Source organism: Schistocerca cancellata, unplaced genomic scaffold, assembly GCF_023864275.1.
Source record: "Schistocerca cancellata isolate TAMUIC-IGC-003103 unplaced genomic scaffold, iqSchCanc2.1 HiC_scaffold_1083, whole genome shotgun sequence".
In the NCBI taxonomy this organism is placed as follows: Eukaryota; Metazoa; Arthropoda; class Insecta; order Orthoptera; family Acrididae; genus Schistocerca; species Schistocerca cancellata.
Window position 1 is genome coordinate 1 of NW_026047082.1, and position 22611 is coordinate 22611.

The 22611-nt window shown below is 49.9% G+C and overlaps 22 non-coding genes across 22 annotated transcripts; 11 read left to right on the plus strand and 11 right to left on the minus strand.

Annotated features, from left to right (window-relative positions):
* Nucleotides 1–965: 965 nt before the first annotated feature.
* Trnag-ccc (transfer RNA glycine (anticodon CCC)) lies at nt 966–1037 on the minus strand. Its single transcript has one exon. It is a non-coding gene; the product is annotated as a tRNA-Gly (tRNA).
* Nucleotides 1038–1720: 683 nt separating this feature from the next.
* Trnal-uaa (transfer RNA leucine (anticodon UAA)) lies at nt 1721–1804 on the plus strand. The gene has a single exon. It is a non-coding gene; the product is annotated as a tRNA-Leu (tRNA).
* Nucleotides 1805–3023: 1219 nt separating this feature from the next.
* Nucleotides 3024–3095, minus strand: Trnag-ccc (transfer RNA glycine (anticodon CCC)). Its single transcript has one exon. It is a non-coding gene; the product is annotated as a tRNA-Gly (tRNA).
* A 683-nt stretch (nt 3096–3778) lies between these two features.
* On the plus strand, nt 3779–3862 carry Trnal-uaa (transfer RNA leucine (anticodon UAA)). The gene has a single exon. It is a non-coding gene; the product is annotated as a tRNA-Leu (tRNA).
* Nucleotides 3863–5081: 1219 nt separating this feature from the next.
* On the minus strand, nt 5082–5153 carry Trnag-ccc (transfer RNA glycine (anticodon CCC)). The gene has a single exon. It is a non-coding gene; the product is annotated as a tRNA-Gly (tRNA).
* Nucleotides 5154–5836: 683 nt separating this feature from the next.
* Nucleotides 5837–5920, plus strand: Trnal-uaa (transfer RNA leucine (anticodon UAA)). The gene has a single exon. It is a non-coding gene; the product is annotated as a tRNA-Leu (tRNA).
* A 1219-nt stretch (nt 5921–7139) lies between these two features.
* Nucleotides 7140–7211, minus strand: Trnag-ccc (transfer RNA glycine (anticodon CCC)). Its single transcript has one exon. It is a non-coding gene; the product is annotated as a tRNA-Gly (tRNA).
* A 683-nt stretch (nt 7212–7894) lies between these two features.
* Trnal-uaa (transfer RNA leucine (anticodon UAA)) lies at nt 7895–7978 on the plus strand. The gene has a single exon. It is a non-coding gene; the product is annotated as a tRNA-Leu (tRNA).
* A 1219-nt stretch (nt 7979–9197) lies between these two features.
* Trnag-ccc (transfer RNA glycine (anticodon CCC)) lies at nt 9198–9269 on the minus strand. The gene has a single exon. It is a non-coding gene; the product is annotated as a tRNA-Gly (tRNA).
* Nucleotides 9270–9952: 683 nt separating this feature from the next.
* Nucleotides 9953–10036, plus strand: Trnal-uaa (transfer RNA leucine (anticodon UAA)). The gene has a single exon. It is a non-coding gene; the product is annotated as a tRNA-Leu (tRNA).
* Nucleotides 10037–11255: 1219 nt separating this feature from the next.
* Trnag-ccc (transfer RNA glycine (anticodon CCC)) lies at nt 11256–11327 on the minus strand. Its single transcript has one exon. It is a non-coding gene; the product is annotated as a tRNA-Gly (tRNA).
* Nucleotides 11328–12010: 683 nt separating this feature from the next.
* On the plus strand, nt 12011–12094 carry Trnal-uaa (transfer RNA leucine (anticodon UAA)). The gene has a single exon. It is a non-coding gene; the product is annotated as a tRNA-Leu (tRNA).
* A 1219-nt stretch (nt 12095–13313) lies between these two features.
* Trnag-ccc (transfer RNA glycine (anticodon CCC)) lies at nt 13314–13385 on the minus strand. Its single transcript has one exon. It is a non-coding gene; the product is annotated as a tRNA-Gly (tRNA).
* A 683-nt stretch (nt 13386–14068) lies between these two features.
* On the plus strand, nt 14069–14152 carry Trnal-uaa (transfer RNA leucine (anticodon UAA)). Its single transcript has one exon. It is a non-coding gene; the product is annotated as a tRNA-Leu (tRNA).
* Nucleotides 14153–15371: 1219 nt separating this feature from the next.
* Trnag-ccc (transfer RNA glycine (anticodon CCC)) lies at nt 15372–15443 on the minus strand. The gene has a single exon. It is a non-coding gene; the product is annotated as a tRNA-Gly (tRNA).
* A 683-nt stretch (nt 15444–16126) lies between these two features.
* On the plus strand, nt 16127–16210 carry Trnal-uaa (transfer RNA leucine (anticodon UAA)). Its single transcript has one exon. It is a non-coding gene; the product is annotated as a tRNA-Leu (tRNA).
* A 1219-nt stretch (nt 16211–17429) lies between these two features.
* Trnag-ccc (transfer RNA glycine (anticodon CCC)) lies at nt 17430–17501 on the minus strand. Its single transcript has one exon. It is a non-coding gene; the product is annotated as a tRNA-Gly (tRNA).
* Nucleotides 17502–18184: 683 nt separating this feature from the next.
* On the plus strand, nt 18185–18268 carry Trnal-uaa (transfer RNA leucine (anticodon UAA)). The gene has a single exon. It is a non-coding gene; the product is annotated as a tRNA-Leu (tRNA).
* A 1219-nt stretch (nt 18269–19487) lies between these two features.
* Trnag-ccc (transfer RNA glycine (anticodon CCC)) lies at nt 19488–19559 on the minus strand. Its single transcript has one exon. It is a non-coding gene; the product is annotated as a tRNA-Gly (tRNA).
* A 683-nt stretch (nt 19560–20242) lies between these two features.
* Trnal-uaa (transfer RNA leucine (anticodon UAA)) lies at nt 20243–20326 on the plus strand. The gene has a single exon. It is a non-coding gene; the product is annotated as a tRNA-Leu (tRNA).
* Nucleotides 20327–21545: 1219 nt separating this feature from the next.
* On the minus strand, nt 21546–21617 carry Trnag-ccc (transfer RNA glycine (anticodon CCC)). The gene has a single exon. It is a non-coding gene; the product is annotated as a tRNA-Gly (tRNA).
* A 683-nt stretch (nt 21618–22300) lies between these two features.
* On the plus strand, nt 22301–22384 carry Trnal-uaa (transfer RNA leucine (anticodon UAA)). Its single transcript has one exon. It is a non-coding gene; the product is annotated as a tRNA-Leu (tRNA).
* Nucleotides 22385–22611: the final 227 nt, after the last annotated feature.

The window sequence follows — 22611 nt, forward strand, 5'->3', positions numbered from 1 at the left end:
GTTTTTGGGGTCCAAGCATCAGGCGAGCAAACGTGAACGAAAGCAGATATGTGTGTAAATGAGTGTCAGGGCAGTAATAAAGGTGGATGAGACGGTGGATCGGGTATTGGACTGCAGACGTGCCACATTGCGTAGCTCGAAAGCTGAGTAAGTTAGAGCGTCGTGCTGTGAACACAAAGGCCACGTATTCGACCGCACCAAGTGCCATTTTATTTTTCTCCCCTAAAAGAGAATGCTTCCTCCAGCGAGACACTGCCAGGTAAATAACAAGCGATCTTCACAAGAAGTAAGATGTCTACACGTCGCGCGATACTGTCGCCAACGGCGATACCGCGCGTAGTGCAGCGGTTCTCGTCTGTTCACCGGCGTCAAGAATCGTTGGCCGTGGTTAGTATTTGGATGCGTTCTCGGCTGGGAACTCGACGTGCTGTTGGCGTCTTTCATTTTGCATTTTTCCTTCGGTTTCGTGGTTGCTTAGCGATAATGATGCGGTCCCGCACGCTGACGCCACTCTTGCCTCTCGGTACACTAAGGGGCGAATCTGTGGCCACAATAAAATGAAAGGTTCTGTCGTGTGTTTGTCGTTTTTTGGTCTCTCCCAGTCGTTTCTCGCGCCTGCCCTCTACGTATATGCCCATTTCCAAGCGTCAGCTTTCGCGTCAGCCGAGCAATGAAAGGTTCTGTCTTGTGTTTGTCGTTTTTTGGTCTCTCCCAGTCGTTTCTCGCGCCTGCCCTCTACATATATGCCCATTTCCAAGCGTCAGCTTTCGCGTCAGCCGAGCAAAGTCGAGACAAGTCGACACATGGAGACACACGACGCTGAGAAACGAAACCGCAGACTAGCGCCCTGGCAGCACGGACTGAGACGAGGGGCGAAGGAAAACTATTCGTACCGCGACACTTCACAGTTTCGAAGATCGCGTTTCGGTACGTGGAATACCCGTAGAAGAAAAAAGTACCTTTTGTGCGGTGGCCGGGAATCGAACCCGGATCAACTGCTTGGGAAGCAACCATGCTGATCGTTACACCACCACCGCGTTGTGCTGCGTACCACCCACGCCCTGATATATCGGCTACCCTCCTGCCATCAGAGGCCGAAGGCGATGGCGCTGTAGGCGCTCAACGCCAGAGCGGAGGTGAGCACATCTGAACGCAGTGCGTAGGTGCTGCTAGGGCGATGTAGCGTAACTAGAAGCAGAACTGACAGCCGTTGAAAAACTGCCATTTAATTTACAGCAGGGCGATAAAACAAATATCTAATGTGACGTACTTACTGATGATCCAGAGTCGATTCAGCATATGTGTGCCAATCCAGAAGTAGAAAGCACCTAAGTATCACAATATTAAGTTGGTTAGTTTGATGCTCGCCTGGAGCATATCATTAGCTTCCCCTGAGGGCGAAATGCACAGCGTAGCCGTTGCTAGGGAACGGCCTTTTCTGTCGTTTTTTGTTTTCTCTGCGTCAATGTGAATGTTGATAACTACAGTTCTGCTCGTTCCACTTACGACAGATGGCGACGGAAAACAATGGTGTAAGGCACCATATTTAAGCTGTGGTTCCCGAAAGTGAGGGTGGGGTGCAACCTCACATCTGACAACTCGTTTTAAATACTCTAAAACCAACGTATTTCCTTCACACAAGAAAAAAACACGCTAACTTCGCCGTCAGGCTCTGGAGATATGCCTAGAAACGGCGGTAGTAGACACTTTGCGCCCACACGTCAGATTGGCCGAGCGGTCTAAGGCGCCAGATTTAAGCTCTGGTTCCCGGAGGGGAGCGTGGGTTCGAACCCCACATCTGACAATGCATTTTAAATATTCCAAAACTACCAATTTCGTACATGCGGGAAGAACAGGTTCCACAGATACTACTAGAAACGGCAGTGACTATGGTGCTTGCCTTGCAAGTCTGATTGTCTGGCGGTCAGAAAGAATGGAAAGCTGTTAGGAGACATGGCTTTCAGCCACGAGGCCCGGATTCGATTCCTGGTAGCCGAACATCCTTTTGTTTGCTGAGTCTTATTATTCTCACGGCATTTACGATATCTTTGTGTTGTGGTTTTTGGGGTCCAAGCATCAGGCGAGCAAACGTGAACGAAAGCAGATATGTGTGTAAATGAGTGTCAGGGCAGTAATAAAGGTGGATGAGACGGTGGATCGGGTATTGGACTGCAGACGTGCCACATTGCGTAGCTCGAAAGCTGAGTAAGTTAGAGCGTCGTGCTGTGAACACAAAGGCCACGTATTCGACCGCACCAAGTGCCATTTTATTTTTCTCCCCTAAAAGAGAATGCTTCCTCCAGCGAGACACTGCCAGGTAAATAACAAGCGATCTTCACAAGAAGTAAGATGTCTACACGTCGCGCGATACTGTCGCCAACGGCGATACCGCGCGTAGTGCAGCGGTTCTCGTCTGTTCACCGGCGTCAAGAATCGTTGGCCGTGGTTAGTATTTGGATGCGTTCTCGGCTGGGAACTCGACGTGCTGTTGGCGTCTTTCATTTTGCATTTTTCCTTCGGTTTCGTGGTTGCTTAGCGATAATGATGCGGTCCCGCACGCTGACGCCACTCTTGCCTCTCGGTACACTAAGGGGCGAATCTGTGGCCACAATAAAATGAAAGGTTCTGTCGTGTGTTTGTCGTTTTTTGGTCTCTCCCAGTCGTTTCTCGCGCCTGCCCTCTACGTATATGCCCATTTCCAAGCGTCAGCTTTCGCGTCAGCCGAGCAATGAAAGGTTCTGTCTTGTGTTTGTCGTTTTTTGGTCTCTCCCAGTCGTTTCTCGCGCCTGCCCTCTACATATATGCCCATTTCCAAGCGTCAGCTTTCGCGTCAGCCGAGCAAAGTCGAGACAAGTCGACACATGGAGACACACGACGCTGAGAAACGAAACCGCAGACTAGCGCCCTGGCAGCACGGACTGAGACGAGGGGCGAAGGAAAACTATTCGTACCGCGACACTTCACAGTTTCGAAGATCGCGTTTCGGTACGTGGAATACCCGTAGAAGAAAAAAGTACCTTTTGTGCGGTGGCCGGGAATCGAACCCGGATCAACTGCTTGGGAAGCAACCATGCTGATCGTTACACCACCACCGCGTTGTGCTGCGTACCACCCACGCCCTGATATATCGGCTACCCTCCTGCCATCAGAGGCCGAAGGCGATGGCGCTGTAGGCGCTCAACGCCAGAGCGGAGGTGAGCACATCTGAACGCAGTGCGTAGGTGCTGCTAGGGCGATGTAGCGTAACTAGAAGCAGAACTGACAGCCGTTGAAAAACTGCCATTTAATTTACAGCAGGGCGATAAAACAAATATCTAATGTGACGTACTTACTGATGATCCAGAGTCGATTCAGCATATGTGTGCCAATCCAGAAGTAGAAAGCACCTAAGTATCACAATATTAAGTTGGTTAGTTTGATGCTCGCCTGGAGCATATCATTAGCTTCCCCTGAGGGCGAAATGCACAGCGTAGCCGTTGCTAGGGAACGGCCTTTTCTGTCGTTTTTTGTTTTCTCTGCGTCAATGTGAATGTTGATAACTACAGTTCTGCTCGTTCCACTTACGACAGATGGCGACGGAAAACAATGGTGTAAGGCACCATATTTAAGCTGTGGTTCCCGAAAGTGAGGGTGGGGTGCAACCTCACATCTGACAACTCGTTTTAAATACTCTAAAACCAACGTATTTCCTTCACACAAGAAAAAAACACGCTAACTTCGCCGTCAGGCTCTGGAGATATGCCTAGAAACGGCGGTAGTAGACACTTTGCGCCCACACGTCAGATTGGCCGAGCGGTCTAAGGCGCCAGATTTAAGCTCTGGTTCCCGGAGGGGAGCGTGGGTTCGAACCCCACATCTGACAATGCATTTTAAATATTCCAAAACTACCAATTTCGTACATGCGGGAAGAACAGGTTCCACAGATACTACTAGAAACGGCAGTGACTATGGTGCTTGCCTTGCAAGTCTGATTGTCTGGCGGTCAGAAAGAATGGAAAGCTGTTAGGAGACATGGCTTTCAGCCACGAGGCCCGGATTCGATTCCTGGTAGCCGAACATCCTTTTGTTTGCTGAGTCTTATTATTCTCACGGCATTTACGATATCTTTGTGTTGTGGTTTTTGGGGTCCAAGCATCAGGCGAGCAAACGTGAACGAAAGCAGATATGTGTGTAAATGAGTGTCAGGGCAGTAATAAAGGTGGATGAGACGGTGGATCGGGTATTGGACTGCAGACGTGCCACATTGCGTAGCTCGAAAGCTGAGTAAGTTAGAGCGTCGTGCTGTGAACACAAAGGCCACGTATTCGACCGCACCAAGTGCCATTTTATTTTTCTCCCCTAAAAGAGAATGCTTCCTCCAGCGAGACACTGCCAGGTAAATAACAAGCGATCTTCACAAGAAGTAAGATGTCTACACGTCGCGCGATACTGTCGCCAACGGCGATACCGCGCGTAGTGCAGCGGTTCTCGTCTGTTCACCGGCGTCAAGAATCGTTGGCCGTGGTTAGTATTTGGATGCGTTCTCGGCTGGGAACTCGACGTGCTGTTGGCGTCTTTCATTTTGCATTTTTCCTTCGGTTTCGTGGTTGCTTAGCGATAATGATGCGGTCCCGCACGCTGACGCCACTCTTGCCTCTCGGTACACTAAGGGGCGAATCTGTGGCCACAATAAAATGAAAGGTTCTGTCGTGTGTTTGTCGTTTTTTGGTCTCTCCCAGTCGTTTCTCGCGCCTGCCCTCTACGTATATGCCCATTTCCAAGCGTCAGCTTTCGCGTCAGCCGAGCAATGAAAGGTTCTGTCTTGTGTTTGTCGTTTTTTGGTCTCTCCCAGTCGTTTCTCGCGCCTGCCCTCTACATATATGCCCATTTCCAAGCGTCAGCTTTCGCGTCAGCCGAGCAAAGTCGAGACAAGTCGACACATGGAGACACACGACGCTGAGAAACGAAACCGCAGACTAGCGCCCTGGCAGCACGGACTGAGACGAGGGGCGAAGGAAAACTATTCGTACCGCGACACTTCACAGTTTCGAAGATCGCGTTTCGGTACGTGGAATACCCGTAGAAGAAAAAAGTACCTTTTGTGCGGTGGCCGGGAATCGAACCCGGATCAACTGCTTGGGAAGCAACCATGCTGATCGTTACACCACCACCGCGTTGTGCTGCGTACCACCCACGCCCTGATATATCGGCTACCCTCCTGCCATCAGAGGCCGAAGGCGATGGCGCTGTAGGCGCTCAACGCCAGAGCGGAGGTGAGCACATCTGAACGCAGTGCGTAGGTGCTGCTAGGGCGATGTAGCGTAACTAGAAGCAGAACTGACAGCCGTTGAAAAACTGCCATTTAATTTACAGCAGGGCGATAAAACAAATATCTAATGTGACGTACTTACTGATGATCCAGAGTCGATTCAGCATATGTGTGCCAATCCAGAAGTAGAAAGCACCTAAGTATCACAATATTAAGTTGGTTAGTTTGATGCTCGCCTGGAGCATATCATTAGCTTCCCCTGAGGGCGAAATGCACAGCGTAGCCGTTGCTAGGGAACGGCCTTTTCTGTCGTTTTTTGTTTTCTCTGCGTCAATGTGAATGTTGATAACTACAGTTCTGCTCGTTCCACTTACGACAGATGGCGACGGAAAACAATGGTGTAAGGCACCATATTTAAGCTGTGGTTCCCGAAAGTGAGGGTGGGGTGCAACCTCACATCTGACAACTCGTTTTAAATACTCTAAAACCAACGTATTTCCTTCACACAAGAAAAAAACACGCTAACTTCGCCGTCAGGCTCTGGAGATATGCCTAGAAACGGCGGTAGTAGACACTTTGCGCCCACACGTCAGATTGGCCGAGCGGTCTAAGGCGCCAGATTTAAGCTCTGGTTCCCTGAGGGGAGCGTGGGTTCGAACCCCACATCTGACAATGCATTTTAAATATTCCAAAACTACCAATTTCGTACATGCGGGAAGAACAGGTTCCACAGATACTACTAGAAACGGCAGTGACTATGGTGCTTGCCTTGCAAGTCTGATTGTCTGGCGGTCAGAAAGAATGGAAAGCTGTTAGGAGACATGGCTTTCAGCCACGAGGCCCGGATTCGATTCCTGGTAGCCGAACATCCTTTTGTTTGCTGAGTCTTATTATTCTCACGGCATTTACGATATCTTTGTGTTGTGGTTTTTGGGGTCCAAGCATCAGGCGAGCAAACGTGAACGAAAGCAGATATGTGTGTAAATGAGTGTCAGGGCAGTAATAAAGGTGGATGAGACGGTGGATCGGGTATTGGACTGCAGACGTGCCACATTGCGTAGCTCGAAAGCTGAGTAAGTTAGAGCGTCGTGCTGTGAACACAAAGGCCACGTATTCGACCGCACCAAGTGCCATTTTATTTTTCTCCCCTAAAAGAGAATGCTTCCTCCAGCGAGACACTGCCAGGTAAATAACAAGCGATCTTCACAAGAAGTAAGATGTCTACACGTCGCGCGATACTGTCGCCAACGGCGATACCGCGCGTAGTGCAGCGGTTCTCGTCTGTTCACCGGCGTCAAGAATCGTTGGCCGTGGTTAGTATTTGGATGCGTTCTCGGCTGGGAACTCGACGTGCTGTTGGCGTCTTTCATTTTGCATTTTTCCTTCGGTTTCGTGGTTGCTTAGCGATAATGATGCGGTCCCGCACGCTGACGCCACTCTTGCCTCTCGGTACACTAAGGGGCGAATCTGTGGCCACAATAAAATGAAAGGTTCTGTCGTGTGTTTGTCGTTTTTTGGTCTCTCCCAGTCGTTTCTCGCGCCTGCCCTCTACGTATATGCCCATTTCCAAGCGTCAGCTTTCGCGTCAGCCGAGCAATGAAAGGTTCTGTCTTGTGTTTGTCGTTTTTTGGTCTCTCCCAGTCGTTTCTCGCGCCTGCCCTCTACATATATGCCCATTTCCAAGCGTCAGCTTTCGCGTCAGCCGAGCAAAGTCGAGACAAGTCGACACATGGAGACACACGACGCTGAGAAACGAAACCGCAGACTAGCGCCCTGGCAGCACGGACTGAGACGAGGGGCGAAGGAAAACTATTCGTACCGCGACACTTCACAGTTTCGAAGATCGCGTTTCGGTACGTGGAATACCCGTAGAAGAAAAAAGTACCTTTTGTGCGGTGGCCGGGAATCGAACCCGGATCAACTGCTTGGGAAGCAACCATGCTGATCGTTACACCACCACCGCGTTGTGCTGCGTACCACCCACGCCCTGATATATCGGCTACCCTCCTGCCATCAGAGGCCGAAGGCGATGGCGCTGTAGGCGCTCAACGCCAGAGCGGAGGTGAGCACATCTGAACGCAGTGCGTAGGTGCTGCTAGGGCGATGTAGCGTAACTAGAAGCAGAACTGACAGCCGTTGAAAAACTGCCATTTAATTTACAGCAGGGCGATAAAACAAATATCTAATGTGACGTACTTACTGATGATCCAGAGTCGATTCAGCATATGTGTGCCAATCCAGAAGTAGAAAGCACCTAAGTATCACAATATTAAGTTGGTTAGTTTGATGCTCGCCTGGAGCATATCATTAGCTTCCCCTGAGGGCGAAATGCACAGCGTAGCCGTTGCTAGGGAACGGCCTTTTCTGTCGTTTTTTGTTTTCTCTGCGTCAATGTGAATGTTGATAACTACAGTTCTGCTCGTTCCACTTACGACAGATGGCGACGGAAAACAATGGTGTAAGGCACCATATTTAAGCTGTGGTTCCCGAAAGTGAGGGTGGGGTGCAACCTCACATCTGACAACTCGTTTTAAATACTCTAAAACCAACGTATTTCCTTCACACAAGAAAAAAACACGCTAACTTCGCCGTCAGGCTCTGGAGATATGCCTAGAAACGGCGGTAGTAGACACTTTGCGCCCACACGTCAGATTGGCCGAGCGGTCTAAGGCGCCAGATTTAAGCTCTGGTTCCCGGAGGGGAGCGTGGGTTCGAACCCCACATCTGACAATGCATTTTAAATATTCCAAAACTACCAATTTCGTACATGCGGGAAGAACAGGTTCCACAGATACTACTAGAAACGGCAGTGACTATGGTGCTTGCCTTGCAAGTCTGATTGTCTGGCGGTCAGAAAGAATGGAAAGCTGTTAGGAGACATGGCTTTCAGCCACGAGGCCCGGATTCGATTCCTGGTAGCCGAACATCCTTTTGTTTGCTGAGTCTTATTATTCTCACGGCATTTACGATATCTTTGTGTTGTGGTTTTTGGGGTCCAAGCATCAGGCGAGCAAACGTGAACGAAAGCAGATATGTGTGTAAATGAGTGTCAGGGCAGTAATAAAGGTGGATGAGACGGTGGATCGGGTATTGGACTGCAGACGTGCCACATTGCGTAGCTCGAAAGCTGAGTAAGTTAGAGCGTCGTGCTGTGAACACAAAGGCCACGTATTCGACCGCACCAAGTGCCATTTTATTTTTCTCCCCTAAAAGAGAATGCTTCCTCCAGCGAGACACTGCCAGGTAAATAACAAGCGATCTTCACAAGAAGTAAGATGTCTACACGTCGCGCGATACTGTCGCCAACGGCGATACCGCGCGTAGTGCAGCGGTTCTCGTCTGTTCACCGGCGTCAAGAATCGTTGGCCGTGGTTAGTATTTGGATGCGTTCTCGGCTGGGAACTCGACGTGCTGTTGGCGTCTTTCATTTTGCATTTTTCCTTCGGTTTCGTGGTTGCTTAGCGATAATGATGCGGTCCCGCACGCTGACGCCACTCTTGCCTCTCGGTACACTAAGGGGCGAATCTGTGGCCACAATAAAATGAAAGGTTCTGTCGTGTGTTTGTCGTTTTTTGGTCTCTCCCAGTCGTTTCTCGCGCCTGCCCTCTACGTATATGCCCATTTCCAAGCGTCAGCTTTCGCGTCAGCCGAGCAATGAAAGGTTCTGTCTTGTGTTTGTCGTTTTTTGGTCTCTCCCAGTCGTTTCTCGCGCCTGCCCTCTACATATATGCCCATTTCCAAGCGTCAGCTTTCGCGTCAGCCGAGCAAAGTCGAGACAAGTCGACACATGGAGACACACGACGCTGAGAAACGAAACCGCAGACTAGCGCCCTGGCAGCACGGACTGAGACGAGGGGCGAAGGAAAACTATTCGTACCGCGACACTTCACAGTTTCGAAGATCGCGTTTCGGTACGTGGAATACCCGTAGAAGAAAAAAGTACCTTTTGTGCGGTGGCCGGGAATCGAACCCGGATCAACTGCTTGGGAAGCAACCATGCTGATCGTTACACCACCACCGCGTTGTGCTGCGTACCACCCACGCCCTGATATATCGGCTACCCTCCTGCCATCAGAGGCCGAAGGCGATGGCGCTGTAGGCGCTCAACGCCAGAGCGGAGGTGAGCACATCTGAACGCAGTGCGTAGGTGCTGCTAGGGCGATGTAGCGTAACTAGAAGCAGAACTGACAGCCGTTGAAAAACTGCCATTTAATTTACAGCAGGGCGATAAAACAAATATCTAATGTGACGTACTTACTGATGATCCAGAGTCGATTCAGCATATGTGTGCCAATCCAGAAGTAGAAAGCACCTAAGTATCACAATATTAAGTTGGTTAGTTTGATGCTCGCCTGGAGCATATCATTAGCTTCCCCTGAGGGCGAAATGCACAGCGTAGCCGTTGCTAGGGAACGGCCTTTTCTGTCGTTTTTTGTTTTCTCTGCGTCAATGTGAATGTTGATAACTACAGTTCTGCTCGTTCCACTTACGACAGATGGCGACGGAAAACAATGGTGTAAGGCACCATATTTAAGCTGTGGTTCCCGAAAGTGAGGGTGGGGTGCAACCTCACATCTGACAACTCGTTTTAAATACTCTAAAACCAACGTATTTCCTTCACACAAGAAAAAAACACGCTAACTTCGCCGTCAGGCTCTGGAGATATGCCTAGAAACGGCGGTAGTAGACACTTTGCGCCCACACGTCAGATTGGCCGAGCGGTCTAAGGCGCCAGATTTAAGCTCTGGTTCCCGGAGGGGAGCGTGGGTTCGAACCCCACATCTGACAATGCATTTTAAATATTCCAAAACTACCAATTTCGTACATGCGGGAAGAACAGGTTCCACAGATACTACTAGAAACGGCAGTGACTATGGTGCTTGCCTTGCAAGTCTGATTGTCTGGCGGTCAGAAAGAATGGAAAGCTGTTAGGAGACATGGCTTTCAGCCACGAGGCCCGGATTCGATTCCTGGTAGCCGAACATCCTTTTGTTTGCTGAGTCTTATTATTCTCACGGCATTTACGATATCTTTGTGTTGTGGTTTTTGGGGTCCAAGCATCAGGCGAGCAAACGTGAACGAAAGCAGATATGTGTGTAAATGAGTGTCAGGGCAGTAATAAAGGTGGATGAGACGGTGGATCGGGTATTGGACTGCAGACGTGCCACATTGCGTAGCTCGAAAGCTGAGTAAGTTAGAGCGTCGTGCTGTGAACACAAAGGCCACGTATTCGACCGCACCAAGTGCCATTTTATTTTTCTCCCCTAAAAGAGAATGCTTCCTCCAGCGAGACACTGCCAGGTAAATAACAAGCGATCTTCACAAGAAGTAAGATGTCTACACGTCGCGCGATACTGTCGCCAACGGCGATACCGCGCGTAGTGCAGCGGTTCTCGTCTGTTCACCGGCGTCAAGAATCGTTGGCCGTGGTTAGTATTTGGATGCGTTCTCGGCTGGGAACTCGACGTGCTGTTGGCGTCTTTCATTTTGCATTTTTCCTTCGGTTTCGTGGTTGCTTAGCGATAATGATGCGGTCCCGCACGCTGACGCCACTCTTGCCTCTCGGTACACTAAGGGGCGAATCTGTGGCCACAATAAAATGAAAGGTTCTGTCGTGTGTTTGTCGTTTTTTGGTCTCTCCCAGTCGTTTCTCGCGCCTGCCCTCTACGTATATGCCCATTTCCAAGCGTCAGCTTTCGCGTCAGCCGAGCAATGAAAGGTTCTGTCTTGTGTTTGTCGTTTTTTGGTCTCTCCCAGTCGTTTCTCGCGCCTGCCCTCTACATATATGCCCATTTCCAAGCGTCAGCTTTCGCGTCAGCCGAGCAAAGTCGAGACAAGTCGACACATGGAGACACACGACGCTGAGAAACGAAACCGCAGACTAGCGCCCTGGCAGCACGGACTGAGACGAGGGGCGAAGGAAAACTATTCGTACCGCGACACTTCACAGTTTCGAAGATCGCGTTTCGGTACGTGGAATACCCGTAGAAGAAAAAAGTACCTTTTGTGCGGTGGCCGGGAATCGAACCCGGATCAACTGCTTGGGAAGCAACCATGCTGATCGTTACACCACCACCGCGTTGTGCTGCGTACCACCCACGCCCTGATATATCGGCTACCCTCCTGCCATCAGAGGCCGAAGGCGATGGCGCTGTAGGCGCTCAACGCCAGAGCGGAGGTGAGCACATCTGAACGCAGTGCGTAGGTGCTGCTAGGGCGATGTAGCGTAACTAGAAGCAGAACTGACAGCCGTTGAAAAACTGCCATTTAATTTACAGCAGGGCGATAAAACAAATATCTAATGTGACGTACTTACTGATGATCCAGAGTCGATTCAGCATATGTGTGCCAATCCAGAAGTAGAAAGCACCTAAGTATCACAATATTAAGTTGGTTAGTTTGATGCTCGCCTGGAGCATATCATTAGCTTCCCCTGAGGGCGAAATGCACAGCGTAGCCGTTGCTAGGGAACGGCCTTTTCTGTCGTTTTTTGTTTTCTCTGCGTCAATGTGAATGTTGATAACTACAGTTCTGCTCGTTCCACTTACGACAGATGGCGACGGAAAACAATGGTGTAAGGCACCATATTTAAGCTGTGGTTCCCGAAAGTGAGGGTGGGGTGCAACCTCACATCTGACAACTCGTTTTAAATACTCTAAAACCAACGTATTTCCTTCACACAAGAAAAAAACACGCTAACTTCGCCGTCAGGCTCTGGAGATATGCCTAGAAACGGCGGTAGTAGACACTTTGCGCCCACACGTCAGATTGGCCGAGCGGTCTAAGGCGCCAGATTTAAGCTCTGGTTCCCGGAGGGGAGCGTGGGTTCGAACCCCACATCTGACAATGCATTTTAAATATTCCAAAACTACCAATTTCGTACATGCGGGAAGAACAGGTTCCACAGATACTACTAGAAACGGCAGTGACTATGGTGCTTGCCTTGCAAGTCTGATTGTCTGGCGGTCAGAAAGAATGGAAAGCTGTTAGGAGACATGGCTTTCAGCCACGAGGCCCGGATTCGATTCCTGGTAGCCGAACATCCTTTTGTTTGCTGAGTCTTATTATTCTCACGGCATTTACGATATCTTTGTGTTGTGGTTTTTGGGGTCCAAGCATCAGGCGAGCAAACGTGAACGAAAGCAGATATGTGTGTAAATGAGTGTCAGGGCAGTAATAAAGGTGGATGAGACGGTGGATCGGGTATTGGACTGCAGACGTGCCACATTGCGTAGCTCGAAAGCTGAGTAAGTTAGAGCGTCGTGCTGTGAACACAAAGGCCACGTATTCGACCGCACCAAGTGCCATTTTATTTTTCTCCCCTAAAAGAGAATGCTTCCTCCAGCGAGACACTGCCAGGTAAATAACAAGCGATCTTCACAAGAAGTAAGATGTCTACACGTCGCGCGATACTGTCGCCAACGGCGATACCGCGCGTAGTGCAGCGGTTCTCGTCTGTTCACCGGCGTCAAGAATCGTTGGCCGTGGTTAGTATTTGGATGCGTTCTCGGCTGGGAACTCGACGTGCTGTTGGCGTCTTTCATTTTGCATTTTTCCTTCGGTTTCGTGGTTGCTTAGCGATAATGATGCGGTCCCGCACGCTGACGCCACTCTTGCCTCTCGGTACACTAAGGGGCGAATCTGTGGCCACAATAAAATGAAAGGTTCTGTCGTGTGTTTGTCGTTTTTTGGTCTCTCCCAGTCGTTTCTCGCGCCTGCCCTCTACGTATATGCCCATTTCCAAGCGTCAGCTTTCGCGTCAGCCGAGCAATGAAAGGTTCTGTCTTGTGTTTGTCGTTTTTTGGTCTCTCCCAGTCGTTTCTCGCGCCTGCCCTCTACATATATGCCCATTTCCAAGCGTCAGCTTTCGCGTCAGCCGAGCAAAGTCGAGACAAGTCGACACATGGAGACACACGACGCTGAGAAACGAAACCGCAGACTAGCGCCCTGGCAGCACGGACTGAGACGAGGGGCGAAGGAAAACTATTCGTACCGCGACACTTCACAGTTTCGAAGATCGCGTTTCGGTACGTGGAATACCCGTAGAAGAAAAAAGTACCTTTTGTGCGGTGGCCGGGAATCGAACCCGGATCAACTGCTTGGGAAGCAACCATGCTGATCGTTACACCACCACCGCGTTGTGCTGCGTACCACCCACGCCCTGATATATCGGCTACCCTCCTGCCATCAGAGGCCGAAGGCGATGGCGCTGTAGGCGCTCAACGCCAGAGCGGAGGTGAGCACATCTGAACGCAGTGCGTAGGTGCTGCTAGGGCGATGTAGCGTAACTAGAAGCAGAACTGACAGCCGTTGAAAAACTGCCATTTAATTTACAGCAGGGCGATAAAACAAATATCTAATGTGACGTACTTACTGATGATCCAGAGTCGATTCAGCATATGTGTGCCAATCCAGAAGTAGAAAGCACCTAAGTATCACAATATTAAGTTGGTTAGTTTGATGCTCGCCTGGAGCATATCATTAGCTTCCCCTGAGGGCGAAATGCACAGCGTAGCCGTTGCTAGGGAACGGCCTTTTCTGTCGTTTTTTGTTTTCTCTGCGTCAATGTGAATGTTGATAACTACAGTTCTGCTCGTTCCACTTACGACAGATGGCGACGGAAAACAATGGTGTAAGGCACCATATTTAAGCTGTGGTTCCCGAAAGTGAGGGTGGGGTGCAACCTCACATCTGACAACTCGTTTTAAATACTCTAAAACCAACGTATTTCCTTCACACAAGAAAAAAACACGCTAACTTCGCCGTCAGGCTCTGGAGATATGCCTAGAAACGGCGGTAGTAGACACTTTGCGCCCACACGTCAGATTGGCCGAGCGGTCTAAGGCGCCAGATTTAAGCTCTGGTTCCCGGAGGGGAGCGTGGGTTCGAACCCCACATCTGACAATGCATTTTAAATATTCCAAAACTACCAATTTCGTACATGCGGGAAGAACAGGTTCCACAGATACTACTAGAAACGGCAGTGACTATGGTGCTTGCCTTGCAAGTCTGATTGTCTGGCGGTCAGAAAGAATGGAAAGCTGTTAGGAGACATGGCTTTCAGCCACGAGGCCCGGATTCGATTCCTGGTAGCCGAACATCCTTTTGTTTGCTGAGTCTTATTATTCTCACGGCATTTACGATATCTTTGTGTTGTGGTTTTTGGGGTCCAAGCATCAGGCGAGCAAACGTGAACGAAAGCAGATATGTGTGTAAATGAGTGTCAGGGCAGTAATAAAGGTGGATGAGACGGTGGATCGGGTATTGGACTGCAGACGTGCCACATTGCGTAGCTCGAAAGCTGAGTAAGTTAGAGCGTCGTGCTGTGAACACAAAGGCCACGTATTCGACCGCACCAAGTGCCATTTTATTTTTCTCCCCTAAAAGAGAATGCTTCCTCCAGCGAGACACTGCCAGGTAAATAACAAGCGATCTTCACAAGAAGTAAGATGTCTACACGTCGCGCGATACTGTCGCCAACGGCGATACCGCGCGTAGTGCAGCGGTTCTCGTCTGTTCACCGGCGTCAAGAATCGTTGGCCGTGGTTAGTATTTGGATGCGTTCTCGGCTGGGAACTCGACGTGCTGTTGGCGTCTTTCATTTTGCATTTTTCCTTCGGTTTCGTGGTTGCTTAGCGATAATGATGCGGTCCCGCACGCTGACGCCACTCTTGCCTCTCGGTACACTAAGGGGCGAATCTGTGGCCACAATAAAATGAAAGGTTCTGTCGTGTGTTTGTCGTTTTTTGGTCTCTCCCAGTCGTTTCTCGCGCCTGCCCTCTACGTATATGCCCATTTCCAAGCGTCAGCTTTCGCGTCAGCCGAGCAATGAAAGGTTCTGTCTTGTGTTTGTCGTTTTTTGGTCTCTCCCAGTCGTTTCTCGCGCCTGCCCTCTACATATATGCCCATTTCCAAGCGTCAGCTTTCGCGTCAGCCGAGCAAAGTCGAGACAAGTCGACACATGGAGACACACGACGCTGAGAAACGAAACCGCAGACTAGCGCCCTGGCAGCACGGACTGAGACGAGGGGCGAAGGAAAACTATTCGTACCGCGACACTTCACAGTTTCGAAGATCGCGTTTCGGTACGTGGAATACCCGTAGAAGAAAAAAGTACCTTTTGTGCGGTGGCCGGGAATCGAACCCGGATCAACTGCTTGGGAAGCAACCATGCTGATCGTTACACCACCACCGCGTTGTGCTGCGTACCACCCACGCCCTGATATATCAACTACCCTCCTGCCATCAGAGGCCGAAGAAGATGGCGCTGTAGGCGCTCAACGCCAGAGCGGAGGTGAGCACATCTGAACGCAGTGCGTAGGTGCTGCTAGGGCGATGTAGCGTAACTAGAAGCAGAACTGACAGCCGTTGAAAAACTGCCATTTAATTTACAGCAGGGCGATAAAACAAATATCTAATGTGACGTACTTACTGATGATCCAGAGTCGATTCAGCATATGTGTGCCAATCCAGAAGTAGAAAGCACCTAAGTATCACAATATTAAGTTGGTTAGTTTGATGCTCGCCTGGAGCATATCATTAGCTTCCCCTGAGGGCGAAATGCACAGCGTAGCCGTTGCTAGGGAACGGCCTTTTCTGTCGTTTTTTGTTTTCTCTGCGTCAATGTGAATGTTGATAACTACAGTTCTGCTCGTTCCACTTACGACAGATGGCGACGGAAAACAATGGTGTAAGGCACCATATTTAAGCTGTGGTTCCCGAAAGTGAGGGTGGGGTGCAACCTCACATCTGACAACTCGTTTTAAATACTCTAAAACCAACGTATTTCCTTCACACAAGAAAAAAACACGCTAACTTCGCCGTCAGGCTCTGGAGATATGCCTAGAAACGGCGGTAGTAGACACTTTGCGCCCACACGTCAGATTGGCCGAGCGGTCTAAGGCGCCAGATTTAAGCTCTGGTTCCCGGAGGGGAGCGTGGGTTCGAACCCCACATCTGACAATGCATTTTAAATATTCCAAAACTACCAATTTCGTACATGCGGGAAGAACAGGTTCCACAGATACTACTAGAAACGGCAGTGACTATGGTGCTTGCCTTGCAAGTCTGATTGTCTGGCGGTCAGAAAGAATGGAAAGCTGTTAGGAGACATGGCTTTCAGCCACGAGGCCCGGATTCGATTCCTGGTAGCCGAACATCCTTTTGTTTGCTGAGTCTTATTATTCTCACGGCATTTACGATATCTTTGTGTTGTGGTTTTTGGGGTCCAAGCATCAGGCGAGCAAACGTGAACGAAAGCAGATATGTGTGTAAATGAGTGTCAGGGCAGTAATAAAGGTGGATGAGACGGTGGATCGGGTATTGGACTGCAGACGTGCCACATTGCGTAGCTCGAAAGCTGAGTAAGTTAGAGCGTCGTGCTGTGAACACAAAGGCCACGTATTCGACCGCACCAAGTGCCATTTTATTTTTCTCCCCTAAAAGAGAATGCTTCCTCCAGCGAGACACTGCCAGGTAAATAACAAGCGATCTTCACAAGAAGTAAGATGTCTACACGTCGCGCGATACTGTCGCCAACGGCGATACCGCGCGTAGTGCAGCGGTTCTCGTCTGTTCACCGGCGTCAAGAATCGTTGGCCGTGGTTAGTATTTGGATGCGTTCTCGGCTGGGAACTCGACGTGCTGTTGGCGTCTTTCATTTTGCATTTTTCCTTCGGTTTCGTGGTTGCTTAGCGATAATGATGCGGTCCCGCACGCTGACGCCACTCTTGCCTCTCGGTACACTAAGGGGCGAATCTGTGGCCACAATAAAATGAAAGGTTCTGTCGTGTGTTTGTCGTTTTTTGGTCTCTCCCAGTCGTTTCTCGCGCCTGCCCTCTACGTATATGCCCATTTCCAAGCGTCAGCTTTCGCGTCAGCCGAGCAATGAAAGGTTCTGTCTTGTGTTTGTCGTTTTTTGGTCTCTCCCAGTCGTTTCTCGCGCCTGCCCTCTACATATATGCCCATTTCCAAGCGTCAGCTTTCGCGTCAGCCGAGCAAAGTCGAGACAAGTCGACACATGGAGACACACGACGCTGAGAAACGAAACCGCAGACTAGCGCCCTGGCAGCACGGACTGAGACGAGGGGCGAAGGAAAACTATTCGTACCGCGACACTTCACAGTTTCGAAGATCGCGTTTCGGTACGTGGAATACCCGTAGAAGAAAAAAGTACCTTTTGTGCGGTGGCCGGGAATCGAACCCGGATCAACTGCTTGGGAAGCAACCATGCTGATCGTTACACCACCACCGCGTTGTGCTGCGTACCACCCACGCCCTGATTTATCAACTACCCTCCTGCCATCAGAGGCCGAAGGCGATGGCGCTGTAGGCGCTCAACGCCAGAGCGGAGGTGAGCACATCTGAACGCAGTGCGTAGGTGCTGCTAGGGCGATGTAGCGTAACTAGAAGCAGAACTGACAGCCGTTGAAAAACTGCCATTTAATTTACAGCAGGGCGATAAAACAAATATCTAATGTGACGTACTTACTGATGATCCAGAGTCGATTCAGCATATGTGTGCCAATCCAGAAGTAGAAAGCACCTAAGTATCACAATATTAAGTTGGTTAGTTTGATGCTCGCCTGGAGCATATCATTAGCTTCCCCTGAGGGCGAAATGCACAGCGTAGCCGTTGCTAGGGAACGGCCTTTTCTGTCGTTTTTTGTTTTCTCTGCGTCAATGTGAATGTTGATAACTACAGTTCTGCTCGTTCCACTTACGACAGATGGCGACGGAAAACAATGGTGTAAGGCACCATATTTAAGCTGTGGTTCCCGAAAGTGAGGGTGGGGTGCAACCTCACATCTGACAACTCGTTTTAAATACTCTAAAACCAACGTATTTCCTTCACACAAGAAAAAAACACGCTAACTTCGCCGTCAGGCTCTGGAGATATGCCTAGAAACGGCGGTAGTAGACACTTTGCGCCCACACGTCAGATTGGCCGAGCGGTCTAAGGCGCCAGATTTAAGCTCTGGTTCCCGGAGGGGAGCGTGGGTTCGAACCCCACATCTGACAATGCATTTTAAATATTCCAAAACTACCAATTTCGTACATGCGGGAAGAACAGGTTCCACAGATACTACTAGAAACGGCAGTGACTATGGTGCTTGCCTTGCAAGTCTGATTGTCTGGCGGTCAGAAAGAATGGAAAGCTGTTAGGAGACATGGCTTTCAGCCACGAGGCCCGGATTCGATTCCTGGTAGCCGAACATCCTTTTGTTTGCTGAGTCTTATTATTCTCACGGCATTTACGATATCTTTGTGTTGTGGTTTTTGGGGTCCAAGCATCAGGCGAGCAAACGTGAACGAAAGCAGATATGTGTGTAAATGAGTGTCAGGGCAGTAATAAAGGTGGATGAGACGGTGGATCGGGTATTGGACTGCAGACGTGCCACATTGCGTAGCTCGAAAGCTGAGTAAGTTAGAGCGTCGTGCTGTGAACACAAAGGCCACGTATTCGACCGCACCAAGTGCCATTTTATTTTTCTCCCCTAAAAGAGAATGCTTCCTCCAGCGAGACACTGCCAGGTAAATAACAAGCGATCTTCACAAGAAGTAAGATGTCTACACGTCGCGCGATACTGTCGCCAACGGCGATACCGCGCGTAGTGCAGCGGTTCTCGTCTGTTCACCGGCGTCAAGAATCGTTGGCCGTGGTTAGTATTTGGATGCGTTCTCGGCTGGGAACTCGACGTGCTGTTGGCGTCTTTCATTTTGCATTTTTCCTTCGGTTTCGTGGTTGCTTAGCGATAATGATGCGGTCCCGCACGCTGACGCCACTCTTGCCTCTCGGTACACTAAGGGGCGAATCTGTGGCCACAATAAAATGAAAGGTTCTGTCGTGTGTTTGTCGTTTTTTGGTCTCTCCCAGTCGTTTCTCGCGCCTGCCCTCTACGTATATGCCCATTTCCAAGCGTCAGCTTTCGCGTCAGCCGAGCAATGAAAGGTTCTGTCTTGTGTTTGTCGTTTTTTGGTCTCTCCCAGTCGTTTCTCGCGCCTGCCCTCTACATATATGCCCATTTCCAAGCGTCAGCTTTCGCGTCAGCCGAGCAAAGTCGAGACAAGTCGACACATGGAGACACACGACGCTGAGAAACGAAACCGCAGACTAGCGCCCTGGCAGCACGGACTGAGACGAGGGGCGAAGGAAAACTATTCGTACCGCGACACTTCACAGTTTCGAAGATCGCGTTTCGGTACGTGGAATACCCGTAGAAGAAAAAAGTACCTTTTGTGCGGTGGCCGGGAATCGAACCCGGATCAACTGCTTGGGAAGCAACCATGCTGATCGTTACACCACCACCGCGTTGTGCTGCGTACCACCCACGCCCTGATATATCGGCTACCCTCCTGCCATCAGAGGCCGAAGGCGATGGCGCTGTAGGCGCTCAACGCCAGAGCGGAGGTGAGCACATCTGAACGCAGTGCGTAGGTGCTGCTAGGGCGATGTAGCGTAACTAGAAGCAGAACTGACAGCCGTTGAAAAACTGCCATTTAATTTACAGCAGGGCGATAAAACAAATATCTAATGTGACGTACTTACTGATGATCCAGAGTCGATTCAGCATATGTGTGCCAATCCAGAAGTAGAAAGCACCTAAGTATCACAATATTAAGTTGGTTAGTTTGATGCTCGCCTGGAGCATATCATTAGCTTCCCCTGAGGGCGAAATGCACAGCGTAGCCGTTGCTAGGGAACGGCCTTTTCTGTCGTTTTTTGTTTTCTCTGCGTCAATGTGAATGTTGATAACTACAGTTCTGCTCGTTCCACTTACGACAGATGGCGACGGAAAACAATGGTGTAAGGCACCATATTTAAGCTGTGGTTCCCGAAAGTGAGGGTGGGGTGCAACCTCACATCTGACAACTCGTTTTAAATACTCTAAAACCAACGTATTTCCTTCACACAAGAAAAAAACACGCTAACTTCGCCGTCAGGCTCTGGAGATATGCCTAGAAACGGCGGTAGTAGACACTTTGCGCCCACACGTCAGATTGGCCGAGCGGTCTAAGGCGCCAGATTTAAGCTCTGGTTCCCGGAGGGGAGCGTGGGTTCGAACCCCACATCTGACAATGCATTTTAAATATTCCAAAACTACCAATTTCGTACATGCGGGAAGAACAGGTTCCACAGATACTACTAGAAACGGCAGTGACTATGGTGCTTGCCTTGCAAGTCTGATTGTCTGGCGGTCAGAAAGAATGGAAAGCTGTTAGGAGACATGGCTTTCAGCCACGAGGCCCGGATTCGATTCCTGGTAGCCGAACATCCTTTTGTTTGCTGAGTCTTATTATTCTCACGGCATTTACGATATCTTTGTGTTGTGGTTTTTGGGGTCCAAGCATCAGGCGAGCAAACGTGAACGAAAGCAGATATGTGTGTAAATGAGTGTCAGGGCAGTAATAAAGGTGGATGAGACGGTGGATCGGGTATTGGACTGCAGACGTGCCACATTGCGTAGCTCGAAAGCTGAGTAAGTTAGAGCGTCGTGCTGTGAACACAAAGGCCACGTATTCGACCGCACCAAGTGCCATTTTATTTTTCTCCCCTAAAAGAGAATGCTTCCTCCAGCGAGACACTGCCAGGTAAATAACAAGCGATCTTCACAAGAAGTAAGATGTCTACACGTCGCGCGATACTGTCGCCAACGGCGATACCGCGCGTAGTGCAGCGGTTCTCGTCTGTTCACCGGCGTCAAGAATCGTTGGCCGTGGTTAGTATTTGGATGCGTTCTCGGCTGGGAACTCGACGTGCTGTTGGCGTCTTTCATTTTGCATTTTTCCTTCGGTTTCGTGGTTGCTTAGCGATAATGATGCGGTCCCGCACGCTGACGCCACTCTTGCCTCTCGGTACACTAAGGGGCGAATCTGTGGCCACAATAAAATGAAAGGTTCTGTCGTGTGTTTGTCGTTTTTTGGTCTCTCCCAGTCGTTTCTCGCGCCTGCCCTCTACGTATATGCCCATTTCCAAGCGTCAGCTTTCGCGTCAGCCGAGCAATGAAAGGTTCTGTCTTGTGTTTGTCGTTTTTTGGTCTCTCCCAGTCGTTTCTCGCGCCTGCCCTCTACATATATGCCCATTTCCAAGCGTCAGCTTTCGCGTCAGCCGAGCAAAGTCGAGACAAGTCGACACATGGAGACACACGACGCTGAGAAACGAAACCGCAGACTAGCGCCCTGGCAGCACGGACTGAGACGAGGGGCGAAGGAAAACTATTCGTACCGCGACACTTCACAGTTTCGAAGATCGCGTTTCGGTACGTGGAATACCCGTAGAAGAAAAAAGTACCTTTTGTGCGGTGGCCGGGAATCGAACCCGGATCAACTGCTTGGGAAGCAACCATGCTGATCGTTACACCACCACCGCGTTGTGCTGCGTACCACCCACGCCCTGATATATCGGCTACCCTCCTGCCATCAGAGGCCGAAGGCGATGGCGCTGTAGGCGCTCAACGCCAGAGCGGAGGTGAGCACATCTGAACGCAGTGCGTAGGTGCTGCTAGGGCGATGTAGCGTAACTAGAAGCAGAACTGACAGCCGTTGAAAAACTGCCATTTAATTTACAGCAGGGCGATAAAACAAATATCTAATGTGACGTACTTACTGATGATCCAGAGTCGATTCAGCATATGTGTGCCAATCCAGAAGTAGAAAGCACCTAAGTATCACAATATTAAGTTGGTTAGTTTGATGCTCGCCTGGAGCATATCATTAGCTTCCCCTGAGGGCGAAATGCACAGCGTAGCCGTTGCTAGGGAACGGCCTTTTCTGTCGTTTTTTGTTTTCTCTGCGTCAATGTGAATGTTGATAACTACAGTTCTGCTCGTTCCACTTACGACAGATGGCGACGGAAAACAATGGTGTAAGGCACCATATTTAAGCTGTGGTTCCCGAAAGTGAGGGTGGGGTGCAACCTCACATCTGACAACTCGTTTTAAATACTCTAAAACCAACGTATTTCCTTCACACAAGAAAAAAACACGCTAACTTCGCCGTCAGGCTCTGGAGATATGCCTAGAAACGGCGGTAGTAGACACTTTGCGCCCACACGTCAGATTGGCCGAGCGGTCTAAGGCGCCAGATTTAAGCTCTGGTTCCCGGAGGGGAGCGTGGGTTCGAACCCCACATCTGACAATGCATTTTAAATATTCCAAAACTACCAATTTCGTACATGCGGGAAGAACAGGTTCCACAGATACTACTAGAAACGGCAGTGACTATGGTGCTTGCCTTGCAAGTCTGATTGTCTGGCGGTCAGAAAGAATGGAAAGCTGTTAGGAGACATGGCTTTCAGCCACGAGGCCCGGATTCGATTCCTGGTAGCCGAACATCCTTTTGTTTGCTGAGTCTTATTATTCTCA